Here is a 12123-nt window from a genome sequence, read left to right as displayed (position 1 = left end):
TTGAGATATATTTCATTTTTCATTTATACTGTCTTTGAAATTCAGGATGTGTTTTAAACTTACAGTACATCTCAATTCTAGCTAGTCATATCTCAAGCGTTCAGTAGCCACATGTAGCTAGCTAGTGGCTGCTAGACTGGACAGCACAGGTCTGGTCTAGGTTATGGAGTGGTGGTCCTCAAAGCATTGTCCTTCCTTTTCAGGAGGACCAGAATACTTAGAAGGATTGTTCTTAACCCATGTCAAGGGAGCTTGAAAGGTCAGCTTATGATTCTTCAGCTTCTTTCCATTCCCTGTCACATGCATGTTCCTTTCTTTCGGTTAAGTTGGTAATGCAAAAAGTGGAGCCAATTCACCACATTTTCTATATCTTTCTCCATGTAAAGATCTTGTTTAGAAGGAACATGAGGACAACACATCCCTGAGTTCAAACCCCACCTTTATCACTATGATTCCTGTATAGACTTCCATTCATGCCTAGTATCTACGTTCCCCTTCTGCAGGGATAGAAAAGCTGGCTGGGGACAAAGCCACTTTTTAAAAGAACTACCACATTTCCAGCTTATTATGCAGCAGATGTCCAAGTTCTGACCCATAGGATATAAACAGAAGTGTCACGGGGAAGCTTCTGGGAAACTTCTTGAAGAGCGGCATACATGCCTTCTTTGACCTCTTCTTCCTTCCTCCTGTTGAGGAGATATATGCTTCCATTTCCGACCAGCGTGTGAAAGCCATGCATACCTTGAAGCACCATAACCGTTCACCTCACAGTGTTTTACACAGAGAGAAATAAATTTCTATACATGCCACTGCAGTTTTGGATTTTTGGTCACTTGAAACAAAGATCCTAAAATACAGCCTTGGGTAAAGATTTCATCTGTAAGTTCATAAGAATTAAAGGCTAAAGTATTCTCATGCTTAGTAGGAAATAAGCACTTTATACTGTTATATTTGCTAAAAGTATATTAAAATGACAAATCCACTAAATTTTGTAGGTTTCCAAATAAAATCATTTGTTTCTCTTCCAGCTTAGCTTCCTGGCTTCTTTCTGAACTACTTTTAGATGATACAAAGATCTTCATCACATTTGCATTTCTCTCCAGAAAATTGCCTGACTGCCAGCATAGATAGTCATGTTCATGAATGCCTGATGGCTCAGAAAAGCCTCTGTGAGACCCCCTCAGACAAATTTTCAGAAAGGATTCCTTAGAGCACTTGGCAATGCTATTCCAGAATTTCTAAAGCAGTAAGACACCAAGATCATGGGGCCCTTCCTCACTCTAAGTCATACCTCCCAGCCAAGTAGATCTCTCTAGTGTACTATTATTTTTCATAGGAAAGTAAAATCAGGAAGTGATTCTTTTAATAGGTTTCTCACTTTAGTGAGAAGTAGAGAGTGGAAAGCATAGGGAATACTCAATGTTCTGTTAGTCCTTTTCAAGTTCTTTTTCTGTACTGGAACAATATGTGAAAATTTTCAAGGAACCCTGTGTTTTAGCAAAATTTCAAATGAAAACAGTGATATCAGGAAGCATCTGTGGCAGAATGCCATAATTAAAGTGACTTGCCAGCACAAATTAAGGTTCTAGAGGATGCCAATATGTTTAATTTGTATAGAACACATTTTTGTGTATCTTGTAATTCATTATGTTTCCAAAAACAGTTAAAAACTAAAAAGGATGTATGTATGTCAAAAAAGCATAGGAAGAATAGAGAGCCCAGATAAACCCACCCCTTTATAGTCAATTAATATTTCACAGATGAAGCAAGCACAGACAATGGGCTAAAGATAGTTTATTCAATAAATGGTGTTGGGAAAATGGGACAAATATGTGCAGAGAAACTAGACCACCTTCTTACACCACACACAAGAATAAATTAAAAATGGATCAAAGACTTAAATGTTAGACCCAAAACCATAAAAATCCTAGAAGAAAACATAGGCAGTAAAATCTTGGATAATGCTTGCAGCAATATTTTTTCTGATGTCTCCTTAGGCAAGGGAAACAAAAGAAAAAATAAACAAATGGGACTACGTCCAAGTAAAAAGTTTTGCACAGCAAAGGAAATAATCAACAACATAAAAAGACTAACCATATAATGAGAGAACATATTCACTGATACATCTGATAAGGGGTTAATAACCAAAATTTATAACAAACTTACAAAACCCAACACCAAAAAAACAATCCAATTAAAAAATGGACAAGGGACGAATAGACACTACTCCAAAGAGGACACACAGATGGCCAATAGACATATGAAAATATGCTCAGTGTCACAAATCATCAGAGAAATGCAAATTAAAACCACAATGGGATATTACCTCATACCTGTCAGAATGGCCATCATCAGTAAAATCAACAAAACAACTGCTGGTAAGGATGTGGAAAAAGGAAAACCCTTTTGCACTGTTGGTGGGAATATAGAGTGCTGCAGCCACTGTGAAAAGCAATATGCAGTTTTCTCAAAGAATTACAAATGGATCTGCCTTTTGACCCAGCAATCCTTCTGGGAATATATCCAAGAATCCAAAATACTGATTGGAAAGAACATAAGCATCCCTATGTTCATTGCAGCATTATTTACAATTGCCAAGATATGAAGGAGCCCAAGTGTCCATCAGTAGATGTGTGGACAAATCAATTATAGAACATTTACACAGTGGAATACTACTTGGCCAAAAAGCAGAAAATTTTACCCATTGAGACAGCATGGATGGACCTGGAGAACATTATGCTAAGTGAAAGAAGCCAGTCAGAGAAAGACAAATACAATATGATTTTATTTGTATGTAGGATCTAATGAACAAAATGAACCAACAAGCAAAATAGAGACACACTCATAGAGAGTAGGCTGACAGTTCAGGGTTAGGGGAGCTAGGGATGGAGGGACTGAGCAAAAAGGAAAAAGGACTCATGGACATGGGCAACAGCATGGTGACTGTGGAGGAAAAGGGAATATGGAAAAAATGCAGTTTAAAAAAGTTAGAAAAAAAGCATAAGATTTAACTTAAAGGAACTCCCAATGACAGAGGCACATAATGACTGAAACAGTTTGAGCAACCAAAATAAATTATAATATTGCTTTATAATTCAAAGATAAATAAATATCCATAGGTCCATATTATATAAATGATTGAATAAATAAATTGTGAATAAGAACACAATTCTTTTTTTGCAAGAAATTGTAAATCATAAATTTAGATATCCTGTTCCAGGAGGTGGGGTATAATTCCTGCCTTTGGGTATGGGCTAGGCTTAGTAACATGCTTCAAAGTATGGAAAAGAAAGGGAGTATGGAAAGAAAAAAAATCATACTTTACAATGGAGAACACCTAGAATACACCACCTTAATCAAGCAATCAAGGTTAATATCATCAGTGTAAGTCATTGGATATCATGCGCAGTCTGATATGATGCAATGGACAATGACACTTCACCTCTGTGGAATTCTTCCCACAAATCCATACCATAAACCCTAGTCTACTCATGAGAAACCTAAGTTGAGAGACATTCTACCAATACCTGATCAGTACTCTTCAAAATTGCCAAGATCATAAAAATCAAGGAAAGACTAAGGCACTGCTGCACATTGGAGGAGACTAAGAAGACATGACAACTAAATGTCATGGTACCCTGGACTGGATCCTGGAACAGGAGAGGATGCTGGGGTCGGGGGAGGATGATAAATCATACAAAGTCTGTAGTTAGTTATAGTTTTGCTAAATATACCATGGTTACATAAGATGTTAACATTAGGAGTATGTTAAATGAACATTTGTAGGAAGTCTATTGAGGTTGTTCAAGAACAAAAATTCATTTGAGTAAATTCAGAAATCTAATTGGCTTTATTGGTCTTGGCCCAGTAGCTCAGTTGGTTAGAGCGTTGTCCTGATAAGCCAAGGTTGCAGGTTCGATCCAGGGTCAGGGCACATACAAGAATCAGCCAGTGAACGAATAAATAAGTAAAACAACAAATCAATGTTTCTCTCTCTCACTCTCTCTCTTTTTCTCCCTTCCTTTCTCTCTCTAAAAATCAATCAATAAAAAAAAATAATTGAGTGATTCATGAACTGGGTAACATCCCATCTAGTGAGTAGAGAGGTACTCCAAGAAGCTGTACAATATGAAACGCTTTTATAGTCAGAAAGGGGTGGCGGGTGGGGAAGTTGGGGGGCAAGAAAATCATTAACAAAAAAAGAAAGAATTGTTTCAGGCAAGGTTACCTCCCCTGAGGGGAAGATGGGGTCTTACCAGGCAATTTGCTTCAGCTGCCTGTGTGTGGGGGGTGGGGAGGGCCACCATGACAGATTACCCCATGGATACTGACCAGAAAATTCCAGACTCACTGATTAAGATTATTCCTGAGAACTATGAAACTGTAATTAGATCAGATATTAAAGCTAGGTTCAGTGTTATGGGCTTAAGCACAAGCGACTCTTTTTTGGGCCTGTGGTTTTCTCTTTAATAGTGTTCAATGCTACACTAAACTATAAATATAAATATAGTATTATACATATATGTTACTATGCAATATTCTTATCATAGGTAGTTCTCCCATGAATGATTTAATAAGAGAAATATAGTTGTCCCGAAGGTGTTCAAATGTACGAATGGGTCAGCAGATTTAATGAGAGTCATCTTTAAACTACAGCTAACACTTGCACGATGCCTAATGCACACCAGCACTATTCTAAGCCCTTTACATATTCATATCAGATCATTTAATCCTCCTGAAACCCTATGAAGTGGGCACTATTACTAGTCACATTTTTCTAACTTTCATTTTGAAATGTTTATAAGTTAATGGAAAGTTGTAAAGAAGTGTGTAGAGAAGTCCCATGTATGTGTCCTCAAGCCTCACCCAATGTTAACAACTCACATGATGATAATACAATGTCAAAAACAAGAAACTGATATTTGGATAATCCACAGAATTAATTCATATTTCCCCCTTTTACAGGTACATATTTGTGTGTGTATTTCATTCTGTATATTATTCCCATTTTACAGATGAGAAAACTGAGGTTTAGAAAGGCTAAGTAATGTCCCCATGGTCACTTGATTTGTGTACAGTGAAGTTATCCTTCAAATCTGGGCAATTTAATTCCAGAGTCCATACTTGTAATCATTAAGCTCTACTGTATCTCAACTTAGAATATCGTAAAAACTTGAATGATTACATCAGCATATCTAGAGAGAAAATGTAATCATAAGTATGTGTAAGATTAAAGGTATTAAGATTATAACTGTATAAGGACAAAGATTTGTGGCCAACTGACTTCAAATGTTATGATACAGTCATCATAAAAAGCAATTCTTATTAAAAAAGAGTACCTCATGGAAAAAATATAATAAAAATGAAAAAACACATGAGTGTGTTTAATCAATTAATCAATCAATCAGCCCCAAGCTCTCTTAACTGAAGAACACGGCTCAGGAATCACAAGTAGTCCTTGTTCTTATTCATGACCACAGAACAACATTTAAGCCATACATGTGCTGATAAAGTCTTACAAGAATTGGAGTCCTCAAGCCCCATGGCTCAGCTGATTGGGCACCACCTGCAAAGAGAAAGGTTGCCAGTTCAACCCCCTGTTTGGGCACATGCCTGAGTTGCAGGCCTGAGGTGCATGCAAGAGGCAACCAACTGATGTTTCTCTCCTCTTTCGCCTTCCCTTTCCCTCTCTGTAAAAATAAATATAAACTCTTTTTAAAAAATGATGGCCTCAAAAACTATACTGTAAGCTCCACTGAAAGCTCCTGGAGGACAGGGATGGTGTCTGTCCTGGTCATGTTCCCTCTAGTTGAATGAGTGGGTAAATGAATGAATGAATGAATGAACAGACTGGTTAATGGTGTCAGCAGCACCTCCTTCCCCCCACTCCTCATACACATTCATCTGTAATGCTGGGATCCTTTAAGTGCTTTTCACACCTCTTCCATTTCTAACATTTAACCAATCCTCAAGTCTTAAGGAGTCTCTTACCATTTTTTCACTCCTTATTTTATTTTGTTTTTTCCTCACCAAATCTACCAACCTACCTATAATAGAACCCATGTACTTGGCTTCCCTTCCTCTTATGATGAAATTGATAAATGTCTTTCTCCTAAGGCCAAGGCCTCCTTTTTTTTTTAATTTCATCTCCTCATTTTAATAAGCACTATGTCCCTTTCTTTTCTTTTTTTGGTTTATATGTCCTTAAATCAAATAGAGAATAGTCATTTATTAATATTTAGTATATATAACAGTTTAAAATAATTAAATAAAAAGAGTTATATTAATGCAAATTTTTGGAACACTTTTCCTCTCCAGTGTCATGTATTAAGATGAATTTTCTCAATTGATGCCATTGGCATGACAGTGAATGCCAACATTTCATGGCATTGCAGTGAATGCCAACAGGGAAATACTGAGAGAAAGTAGAGATGGCCATGATAATTTACTAATTAGAGATTGTATATTATTAAATACCAGTAATACCATATGGATTCTAATAGTTATGCTTAAGACTGAGGAGTTCAAAATACCAGGAAAAGATCAGCATTATTTTGTTTAGGGGATATATAATGGGTTTTCTCCCATCCTCTTATGTAAATTAAGTATCTTTCCATTTCTGCTTTATATTTTTATCCTCACCCAAGAACATTGGTTTTCATTACTTTTTAGAAGGAGAGGAAGGGGCAGAGGGAGAAAGCAAGAGAGCAAGCAAAACATTGACCAGGAATCAAACCTACAACTTTTGGATCCACAGGACGATGCTCCAACCAACTGAGCTACATGGCTAGCACTTGACTTTATTTTTATAAAAAGCTTTTTCTTTAGTAGATAAGGAATAGTTATTACATTTCATATTTTTTCAGCTTTATTGAGGTATAACTGGCAAATAAAATTATAAGATATTTAAAGTGCACATCATAGTGATTTAATATACATATACATTATGAAAGAATTCCTGTCATCGAGTCAATTAACATATGCATCACCTAACACAGTTATTTGATTTTATGAGTACGAGAGAACTTAACAAAGATTTTGGCTTCCAAATAATCTCTCTTTTCTTTTAATTTCTTCCTCATGTCCAGGTTATTTCCATCTGCATACGAATATGCCTAATGTCATTGATGTTAAAAAAATAAATGATTAAAACAAATCCTCTGACTTCAAGTTCTCTCTAGAAGTTGTCCATGTTACTTATCTCCTTTCCACTTCTATAATCACACCTCAATCTTCTCCACTGAAATGGAGTTTATTAAAGTCACCAAATAATTTCATCTTGCATAATTCCTACAAGTCAACTTTCTACCTATCATTTGATTTGTTTGCTTACTTCGTTTTTGTTGAGACCTTTTTTCCTTCTCTAAGCTTCCCTGACAGCATGGGCTCCTGATGTTGTCCTATCACAACAGTTCCTCTTTCCCAATTTCCTTTGTTTGCAAGAACTCTTTTTTTCTCTCTCTCTCTAGTGATCTCATCTAGCCCTATGGTCTTGGATACCTGCCATATGCTTATGACTCCCAAGTACATCCAGTTCTGACCTTTCCTCTGATTTCTAGACTCATATATCCAGTTACCTACTGCACAGCTCTTTTTGGATAATTATCAGGCATCTCAAACTTAACATTTCCACAGTGGAACTCTTGATTCCTGGACTTTCCCTTTCCCATTCCCTCTATCCAAATGTGCTTCTCTTCATGTTAGTAAGTGGCCCCATGACACACCCAGGCCAGAAAAAGTGGTGCTTATCCTTCATTCTGTTCTCCTCATGTCTCATACGTAAACACAGACAAGACTTGTGCCTGTGGCACCTCCAATATAGCCTAAAGGTGACCACTTTTCATCAATTCCACTGAGGAACTCTAGTCCATCCAGATCTCCCTTATCATCCATTCCACCCACTGCAACAGTCTCCCAGCTATTCTCAGGGCTTTCACTCTTCTTTTGTAAAGAGAGGGAGGGAAACTTCAATGTGTATTTACCTCTCACACACCCCCAACCAGGGACCTGGCCTGCAACCCAGGCATGTGCCCTCACTAGAAATCCACCTGGCAACCCTTTGATTCACAGGCCGGCACTCAATCCACTGAGCCACACCAGCCAGGGCGGGGCTTTCACTCTTGTCCCACCTACCCATGTCCACTTGCCACTTCAGACCCACAGTGGCCTACACAAAGCCTACACTGTACTGACTCCTCACTTCAATAACTTTCCTTTACTATCATAATAAAACCCAAACTTCTTTTGTATAGTCCACAAACCTACATTTTTTGGCTTCTGCCTACCTCTGTAACCTCATCTCCTTCCACTCTCCCCTTTGCCTGTATGTTTCTCCTTGCCATACATGAGGAGGTCTGTCCAGAAAAAGTCCAGCCACTGTTAATCTGATGAGAATGGTTTGCTCAACATCATTATAACCTGGCAGCCAAGCCAAATGGATTGGAATGCACATGTATAAACAATGATGACTTCACTGCAGTAGTCAGGGTGGGGTAGTAGTTGCTGTTGAGTGAACACACGCACTGTATGGCTGTCACATTCAAAATGATAGTGAGTAGAACAACAAATCAGCATTGAATTTGTGTTAAGCTGAACATTCCTCCACAGAAACAATTCAATGATTCAGAAGGCCACAGCTACGGGCAACTGGTGATTGTCAGCTTCATCATGACAATACACTGGCTCATGCATCATATCTCATGAAGAGTTTTTTGGGAAGCATCAAATCACCCAGGTGACTCAGCCCTGCTACAGCCCAGACTTGGTGCCCTGTAACTTCTGCCTTTTCCCAAAACTAAAATCACCTTTGAGAGGGAAGAGATTTCAGACTGTCAATGAGATTCAGGAGAAAGACAAAGAGGAAGCTGATGGCAAGTAGGAGAACTGTGTGAGTCCCAAGGTGCCTACTTTGAAGGGAACTGAGGCATCATTGTCCTTTGTACAATATTTCTTGTTTCTTGTATCTTCTTCAATAAATGTCTCTATTTTTCATATTACATGGCTGGATGCCTTCTGGAAAGACCTAGCACAATTCCCCCTGCCTAGAATATTTTCGCTGATTTCTCTGACAGGATAATACCTACTCATTTTCTCAAGCCTCAGCTCTATGAAGTTCTCCCAGACACCTTTCTCTGTTAGACACACTTAATTGCTCAATAATTGTCCCTTCCTTGATATAAGCTTGATTTCTACTCAGGGCTTTTGTACTTCCTGTTTCTTCTGCCTCAGATGCTTTTTCCTCCACAACTCCTTTTGAATGTTCCATTTTTATCATTTATGTCTCAACTCAGATGTCACTTCCTGGGAGTCCTTCTCTGATCATCTGCGGTAAGGCAGTTGCACAAGCTCTCCAGGCCCCTTTATCCCTCCCCCTGGTTTATTGTCTTTATTGTCATTTAGCATTATCTGCAGTTATTTTATTCATTTATCTGTGCACATGGTTTTTTTTTCTGGGTCCCCCCAGCTCAGAGGTAACTTTTGGTATATAGTAGACACACAATAAAGAGTATAATGGGTAAACATTCAAGGATGGTTGACCACGTGCCAGTTACCGTCCCAGGAGATGCAGAATAACCCCCAATAAATATTGAAAGAAATATATATAACTAAAACAAAGTAATATAATAGGATAGCTTTACTGAAATATCTATAACTAGTTTTGGACTCAGAAGAAGGAATAAGCAATTAATTCTACCTGCAGAGAGGGTTGACTGGGAAGACTTAATAACTTAACAGAAGTACTCTTCAAACTGAGTCCTGAAAAATAAATAGCAGTTGCCTTGTAGTGATTTTAGAAAAAGCACACTTCAGGCAGGGGTGATAACATACAAAATACCTAGAGGGGAAAAAAAATGACATGATACAAAATTGACCTATAGATCAATGCCATCTAAATTATATTCTAAGGACAATTTTGGTAAAAATCAACAAACTGATTCTAAAATGTATATGAAAACACAAAGGAAACTTATATTTCTGAAATACAAAAGAAATTTGAAAAAATTAGAGCATTTATACTACATGATTTCAAAGTTGCCATAAAGTTACAATAATCAATAAATTGTAATATTGGCATAAATATTAACAAAGATCAATAAAACAGACTAAGAGTTCTCAAATAAGTCTGCACTTAAAGGATCATTAGATCATTGATAAAGCACCAAAACAATCCTATGGGAAAAAGAAATTCTTTTCAATAAATCATTCTGAAATATATATATCAATAAGAAAAAAAATTTCAGCCTCTACCTTACACAGTATGCAAAAAGTAAATCAGGTCAGATTATAGATCTAAACATGAAAGCTAAATCCATAAAGCTTTCAAGGGAAAATATAGAAGAATATCTTTCTGACTTGGAAATAGGCAAGTTTTAGATAGGGTATGGAAAGCAATAGCCATAGAAGAAAAATTTAAGTCCTGGCCAGTGCGGCTCAATTTATCTGAGTGACGTCCTATACACTGAAAGGTTGCCAGTTCAATTCCTGGAGAGGGCACATGCCTGAGTTGTAGAGTTGGTTGCCAGTCAGGGCACATGCAAGCATGGCTAAAACTAAAAAGACTGACAATACTAAGTGTTGATGGGTATGTAGAGCAAGCAGAACCCTCATATGCTGGCAGAAAAGTATAACACAGTACAACTTTTTTGGAAAGGGATTTGGCTATTACTTTAAAGTATATACCAACCCTATGACCCAGCAATTCCACTATTATTTACCCAAGAGGAATGAAAACATATATCCAAAGAAAGACTTATACAAGAATGTTCATAGCCAAACACTGGAACTAACCCAAGTGTCTCTCAACAGGAGCATGGTTAATCAAGCTATGAAACACCCATGCAAAAGAATACTACTCAGTGATTAAAAAGGAATGAACTATTGTTATACTCAGCTATGTTCAAAACCTGTATGCTGGATGAGATCAGAGTATATACTGTATAATTCTATTTATATAAAGGTTAATGACAGGAAAGACAAATCTCATCTCTGGCAGAAAAAAAAATTGAGCAGTGGTTGCCTCTGGAAGGCCAGAGCTAGAACTGACTGCGAAAGGGCATAAGGGAAACTCCTGGACTGGTGGTAAAGTGTCGCATCTCAAGGGGGTTACATTACACAGCATTTATCAAATTCATAAATGGTACACTTAAGATTTGTATATTTTGCTCTCTGTAAAATTTACTGGAGCAGAAAAATAAAAGGCCATATAAACAAGTACTGATCTCTAGTTAAGGAATATATATACACGTGAAGTAATTGGGGGAAGATTACTGGTGACTGCAACTTACTTTGATGGATGGAGGGATAGGTAGCTGTATGATAAAATAGGTACAATAGAATGTTAATAATAAAATCTAGGTAGTGGACACATGGGTGCTTACTATAACCTTCTTTAAAACTTTAAGTTTCAACATATTCAAAATGAAGTGTTGTGGGGAAAGGCCAGGAGATGTGGAGGGTGCGGGGAAATCCCAGACAGTGTTCAGTGGGTAGAACACGGGGTAGTCTGGCAAAAGACGAAGCAGAAGAGGCAATCAGAAGCACAATCATGAAGGAAGTTTCGTGTCATACAGAGGAGTCTGTATTCTGTCCTATGGAGCACTGTGTGCAAACCATCTATTTTGGTTGCTAGTATCTTTAGTCATGCCCTCATTAACTTTCATCTGGGTTTTTGCAATGTATTATTTAATCAAGGTGGATTGAACTGAGTCAGATAGAAAGGATGCACTTATATTTCCTGTTAGTTGACACAAATTGTCCTGCTTTAATGCCAAGCTTTGAGATTTTGCACATAAATAGAAATGCTATTTGAATGCATTCTAATAGACAGTAGTTTCAAGTTGTATATTTGTTTCTACCCTTAGGGCCTTACTTTGCATTTTCCCCCAAAGAAGGAAGGAGAAGATTTCATAAGTGAGTTTTACAAACGGACAGTGGAAAAACTCTTTTTTTCCTCAGTATAAAATATCCAAGCAAATGTTGAGCATATATTGTAGTAAACACTAGGGAGTTGCATAAGTTATGTAATTATAAAGAACAGTCCCTGCTTCCAAAGTCTTGACACTCAAAAATTCCTATATTTTACGAAGCAAATGTAATTTTTAAAATGTATGCTTCATGTTTCAT

This window comes from Phyllostomus discolor, chromosome 2 (genome assembly GCF_004126475.2).
Source record: "Phyllostomus discolor isolate MPI-MPIP mPhyDis1 chromosome 2, mPhyDis1.pri.v3, whole genome shotgun sequence".
Taxonomy (NCBI): domain Eukaryota; kingdom Metazoa; phylum Chordata; class Mammalia; order Chiroptera; family Phyllostomidae; genus Phyllostomus; species Phyllostomus discolor.
This window is presented reverse-complemented; position numbering follows the sequence as displayed.